Raw genomic sequence first — 5965 nt, forward strand, 5'->3', positions numbered from 1 at the left:
TAATTTTTAAAACATTGGAAGAGATGCAAAGCAACAAAGCCTAGTAGACCAAAGGACAGTCGAAACAAATATAGACCAACTTTTTTCATCTCATAGCTCAAGAACAAAGTTAGCCATGGCCTAGATCTAGTTTATCCTTGGCTAAAACTCCCTATTAGGTTCATCCTAGTAACCCACCAACATCAGGCCCACGTGAGACAGTGGCTGAAGTTGAGGTTGTCTAATAGTAGCAAACAACAACACGTAGCAGGCAACGAAGCTGCAAGAAGACAAGCGGCTGTCAGTGACGACAATAGTGTCCAAAAATCCAATGGTGGTGGATTCTAGAGGCGACTCCTTTTGGGTCAAAAAGTTTATTTCGAAATTAGTTTGTGCATAAAATTGACCAAATCAATTTTTGATATGTGATTTGTAAATATTGTTTATGAAACAAAATAAAACGTTAAAAAAGGTTTCAAATAAAATGGTTTATATGGTGAAACTTGGTAAAATCTAACGAGTAAAATTGGTTGTAACGAAAAAAAATGTTTGAATATTGTTTTGACAAATATTTTGTGTGGATGTAATATCGTTTTAGTACTTATGATCATGTTAAAAAACCACATGGAAAAAGAAGGGCAAAGGAAAAAGTGTTGCCCATAAGGTTGCCAGTTTGCCCAACGAAGAGGAGCATACTAGATGTTGAGTGTTAACATTGCTACTTGTAGAGCTTAATAAATGAAAAGATAATGAGACCAACAATTCAAGTATATCTATATGAAATGATTTTATACCTTTTCAATATTCATCGACATGTGATACTAACATCTATTGTTATGTGTAGGAATAGAGAATAAGTGATGGAGCTAATCATGATGACTTAGGGCGGAGTGAATGGTGTCATATTTTTTTATTTTGTCATACTGTTATTGTTATATTGATATATTTTTTTATTTTGTCATACTGTTATTGTTATATTGATGTCATATTACCAAAGTGTTGCTCGTTGGCACACCCAATAAGTGGTTATATATTTTTTTTAGCAATTTAATATAAATAAAAACTTTAATTTTCATAAAATACGTAAAATTTCATTAATAAAAAATTAATACTCGTATATTACATTACTTAAAAAGACATAACATAACGTTGCAAAAAAAAAAACTAGAAAACTTAGAAAAAAAATATAAAAAACTTAAACCTATAACCTTAAAAAAAACATACATCAAATGATTAAAAACTTAGAAAAAAAGCAAGAAATTTTAAACCTATTTATTAGCATAAAGTTTTTTGAGATCGATTTTCATTGTTAAAGCAATTTCAAGCTCTACCCCGGTCATTTACGATATGTTCATCATTAGTATTTAGTAGTCTTCATCCCTTTGTTTCCGAAGCTCTCTTTTGAAAGCAAGTTGCAAAATTTTGTTCATTCTATCTTTTATACCATTTATATTGGCCCCCATTTCTTCCAGCTCATCCGAATCTGACGCTTTGTCTTTGCCTCTGTCTTTACTTTTTTTTTTTTGTCCTTTCCCATTGGTCAGGAAGGTGGTGAAACTTGAATGAGTTCATCTTTTTTGAGTTCGAATTGTATACGAGCATCAAATGTAGAGTGGTCGGATTCGGATGTTCTTAAGCGTTTTGAATCCTTGTCAATATGCTCAACGGATGTTTTGCTGTTTTTCCATTTCTTGTTTTCTTTTAGAAAATTCCAAATTTCAAGAAACTTGAAAACCTTCAAGTTTTCTTTTTGATATACTTTCAGCACTTTCTGCAAAATCACATCATCATTTTCTCCACTTCTCCATTGACGTTTCATGTTGGTATACAAATCATTAAACAACATGACTTTCTTATTCATCTTCTCCCATTTCGAGTACACTTATGTTTTGAAAGATATTCTTGACGGTTCATTCCTTTGTGGAACCTATGTAAAACCCACATCCAAAAACGATTAAGTTTTTGGTCTGTTCCAGTCGTCGCATCTTCTGAAATACCGATCCATGATTTGTGCCAATACAAACACTTTTAGGGGTTTATATCCTTTAGCCGCCAACTTCTCTTTTCATTTACTTGGTACTCGAGTGGGTTGAGTTTCTTGAACGAATTCTGGTTCGGAATCAAAAATGGGTGTTTGTGGTTGTGATTGTGTTTGTTGAACAAACTCAGGTTGAGAAAAAAAGTCAAACGGGTTAAAATATAGGCCGGTTGTGGTTGTGTTTGTGGAAGTGGTTGTGTTGGTCATTGTGATTGTGGTTGTGAAATTTTTTGTGGACAATACAAAGGCGAATAAATAGATTGATCATACGATGGTCTTGGGGTTGTTGTGTTTCTAGTGAGTGTTTTTTCGTTGGTAGACTTTTTGGAAGAAGACATGTTGAGAGAATTTGAGAAAAATATGGTAAAATATAAAGAAATGTGCATGAGGTTTTGTAAAAAAAAAAAAAAAGATATGTATGCATAGGGTTATTTAAAAAAATTGAAATTTGAAAAATGACCGTTCAAATAGCCAAACCTCCCATTCCAATAAAAAAAAATACGGCCAAACTTGCCACACTACGACAAAAACCGCACCTAGACCGCACCCAGGGGCGGTGTTCCCTGCCACGGTGGCGAAACCACGGTTAGCGACCGCAACACTCCCCTAAACCTTAGAAGCTACCAACTAGATTTCCAAGTAGTCTGTTTATTTAGTTTTGAATTAGTTACTGTTTTCCATATAAAAAAGTGTTGGTTCTCGAACCAAATTCATTATTATCATATTATTCATAGTTGGTTATCTTGATGATTATCCCTTGATATTGTCCCTTTACTATTATAAAATCAATATGCATAATACTACCTCCGTCCCATATTTATTGTCCACTTTTGACTTTTGAAGTCATTAGTCTTCAACTTTGACCTTAAATATTTCTGTTTTTTATACATAATATTTGATGCAAAATATATGAATGAATTGTATTTTAAATGTATTTTCATTGATATAAGTTTCATAAGTTAATATATAACACAAATAAAAATATTTAAGGTTAAAGTTGACGAATAAAGACTTCAAAAGTCAAAAGTGGACAATAATTATGGGACGGAGGGAGTAATGTTTTAAATGCAAATGATTATACCGTCAGCTACTTCAAGTAAGAGAGATTATAGTATTGTGTCGTACTTGAAGTACTTGGTAATATAAGCATTTACATTTGAAATAATATCATGAATCGTAAAAGTTTGTCGTCTTAAGGTGTTAGAAAATTGGGGTATGGAAAGACTTGGAAATCCTGAGAATTGTGTTAAACACTTTCAGATTAAAGTATTTGGGTGGTACTCCCAACCTTTAATCGGATAAGACTCAGAAGAGTTTCTGGAATAGAGAATATGAAGTTATGATTTCGTGATTGTTCTTGTACCAGGAAAATAATGACCAAAGAATGATTATGTATATCATTTGTCTGAAAATTGTCAAGGCAGTTTTCTTTGTCCAAAGAACTACTCCAACTGTCAAAACGGTTTATAACAGTCACAAACTATCACTAAAACCGGATCATTAAAAAGGGTTAAAACGAAGTCAAAAAACCGGGTTCATTTATAGAAAATTCAGATTTCTAAGACATTTTTATATATAACCATATAACTCTCCGCCTCTTGGACCCCGCCAGGGGCAGCCGCCCCTTGGACCCCGTTCCCAGGGGCGCTGCCCCCGGACCCCCGTTCGTTTAGGGGCTTCGCCCCTAAATGACAATCTACTTTGAATCTTGAATAAACTCAAACAAGTGTGCACTCCGCACCTTCCTTACTTGTTTAATATTCATCAAGATTGATTTTTGGTCAACAAGTCAATCCATTACACTTAAATACACATTGATGATGCAAAATCACCAACATAAGGCACACCTTAAAAATGTATAACTTGTTGTCTTAAGGTAGGTCTTGAAAAATTTGATGACTCGTAAAAGCTTAAGGCTTAACCTTGCCACCATACTATGCCTCACACTATTTAGAACATTGGATTATATGTATATGTGACAATGTCGTGTTGGTCACATGAACTATAAGTACATAACAATAAGTAAGGATTTTGATATCATTTAATCGTAAGTCATTTGATTTATATGATTCTTGTTATGTGATAAGATGACTTAGGCATCTCCATTTCTTGGGTGAAGCAATAAAGTTCTATTATGACTCATACTTATTTTTGAATATGTTATAAAATTGCTTGATCTATATCTTTTGAGGCTATTTCTTAGAGTATGAAACATTTATTCAAATGATGTCAAGTAAAAATAAAGAAGGTTACTAAGATACCATATGTAACACCCTGATTTCTATACATATAATCCAGAGGATTTATCAGAGTTTATCTATACTTTGCGGAAATTTACTCTAATTAACACTTTTACATCCCAAGATAAATCATGGGTTTACAAAAAAAATCAATCGTCACATAAAAGAAAAATTTTAACACTCATAAAAACCATGAAAAATTTTAAACTTTTTAAAACCAACCAATTTTACAAATTGTTTACAAACATATTTTTCAATACATGTTCAACATCAGAGTCTCCCAAAATCATAAGTCAAAATATGAGGATGTGTAAGGTCATGTCTTTACCTTTCCGCAATCATCCGAAGTAACTGAAACATAACCCAAAACTGTAAGCAAACGTTTAGTAAGATCTCCCAAAGTACCAACACATAATATACATAACAATAATAACTGAATAACATCATGCATATAGAGCCTTCAGCCTGACTGGAATGTCCCATTGTCCTACAGTCTATCTGGTATGCTCATAGAACCATCAGCATAAATGGTACACCTCACCATGCAAATGATATATCTATAAAACATAAGAAATAACACGAACATGCAATATAACTGTATAAGAAAGCTTGTCAAACGAGCGTACCATTGGTTCTATACACTTAGAAAATATTCTGTATGTTAATGTACAAACGTGAATTAAAGAGATTTAGACTAAGAACCTCATCACCTAGAAACGTTTAGAAAGAAATATAAAAAATACGATGTTAAAATAGTCTCACTTCATTTAAATATCAGCAAAATGGTGAAGAACAGAACACATGAAAATCTTAAACGGGAATAAAATATGCAGATAAAAGAGAACCTAAAATTCTCTTTTCTTTTCATATAACCTCGAAACTAAAAGATGCATACATGGGACCTCACTTTTATGGAAGAAAATTCATCATCTCGAATATATGAATTCGGTCTCTCTTTACTTATACAACTGTAAAATGAAAATAAAAACTCGCAAAGAACGCATAACGATGGAAAATAAACCAAAAATGTAGAAGAAGTTGACATTATTAAGAAAACACACAAACAATTAGGAATTTTGGAGTGGAATAATAATAATGCAAAGGAAAAGGAAGGTTCTTTTGGGGATGATGAGCATATAAGAAAGGCAAGTTAGCCTTTGATCATCGCTTCTTTACCAAGGGTATATGATTCCCACGTCTTCCCTTTTCAGCTGCTTCTCTCTCGACCATTACATTCTTATTTGGCCTTTTCTTCTATGACTCAACTTCACTTTTTATAGTTTTTACTTGTTGGGGTAACAATGTAATTTAACTTTTTTAATTTTAGAAGAAATTAAAACCGCACAAGGAAAAATGGTGTGACGTAAGTAACAATATAATATGTTCATAATAGTTTTTGGGTATAATCACAACGGATGCAGGAATATCTAGCAGTAGTGAAAAAAAAAAAAAAAAAAAAACTCGATCAAATATAATAACGTACATCTAGACAACGGGTTCGTGTTTGGTCGGGTCAAAATGGGACAAACCCATAAAATCCGTCAAACTCACACGAACTCAAACCAAAAAAGCTTTTACTAAAAAAATTAGTTTGAACAACGTTAAAGAAATCCAAACTTTAAACAAACATTTTAGGTTTGATAAAGTTTATAACTTGAACTTGCAAAATACAACTCACAAAAAAACCACTAAAAAAGATGTCTTTCGC

At 32.6% G+C, this 5965-nt stretch overlaps 1 long non-coding RNA gene across 1 annotated transcript; it reads right to left on the reverse strand.

Annotated features, from left to right (window-relative positions):
- Positions 1 to 4443: 4443 nt before the first annotated feature.
- LOC128133047 (uncharacterized) lies at positions 4444 to 5965 on the reverse strand. Its single transcript, XR_008231239.1, has 2 exons — positions 4884 to 5965; positions 4444 to 4608 (listed from the first exon to the last, which is right to left on the reverse strand). It is a non-coding gene; the product is annotated as an uncharacterized LOC128133047 (long non-coding RNA).

This window comes from Lactuca sativa, chromosome 3, assembly GCF_002870075.4.
Source record: "Lactuca sativa cultivar Salinas chromosome 3, Lsat_Salinas_v11, whole genome shotgun sequence".
Classification (NCBI taxonomy): domain Eukaryota; kingdom Viridiplantae; phylum Streptophyta; class Magnoliopsida; order Asterales; family Asteraceae; genus Lactuca; species Lactuca sativa.